The 258-nt window shown below is 79.5% G+C and overlaps 1 protein-coding gene across 1 annotated transcript in view; it reads right to left on the minus strand.

Annotated features, from left to right (window-relative positions):
* LRRFIP2 (LRR binding FLII interacting protein 2) overlaps positions 1–252 on the minus strand; it is a 103,958-nt gene extending 103,706 nt beyond the window's left edge. The window contains exon 1 of the mRNA XM_006905759.3: positions 1–252. The gene's annotated coding sequence lies outside the window, so the exon portion shown is untranslated.
* Between the last annotated feature and the right edge of the window lie 6 nt (positions 253–258).

Here is a 258-nt window from a genome sequence, read left to right on the forward strand (position 1 = left end):
GCGAGGGCTGGGGCTGCGGCGCCGCCCGCGAAGGGTCTGAGCGCGGCTCACCCGCCGGGAGCCCGCCGGGGCGAAGAGCGAGGAGCAAAGGGCGCGGGGCGCAGAGGACTAACTCGGTCCCGGGGCCCGGCCAGGGGGGCCGGGCTGGACGCGGCGGCACCAGGCGCCGACGACCGGTCAGCCAGTCACGCCGGTGTCCCCTCGGCACCGCGGCTGAGACAGCGGGAACCGGCCCCCGGGAGGAGCCGCAGCCCGAGC

The sequence above is a fragment of the Pteropus alecto genome, unplaced genomic scaffold (assembly GCF_000325575.1).
Source record: "Pteropus alecto unplaced genomic scaffold, ASM32557v1 scaffold10, whole genome shotgun sequence".
In the NCBI taxonomy this organism is placed as follows: domain Eukaryota; kingdom Metazoa; phylum Chordata; class Mammalia; order Chiroptera; family Pteropodidae; genus Pteropus; species Pteropus alecto.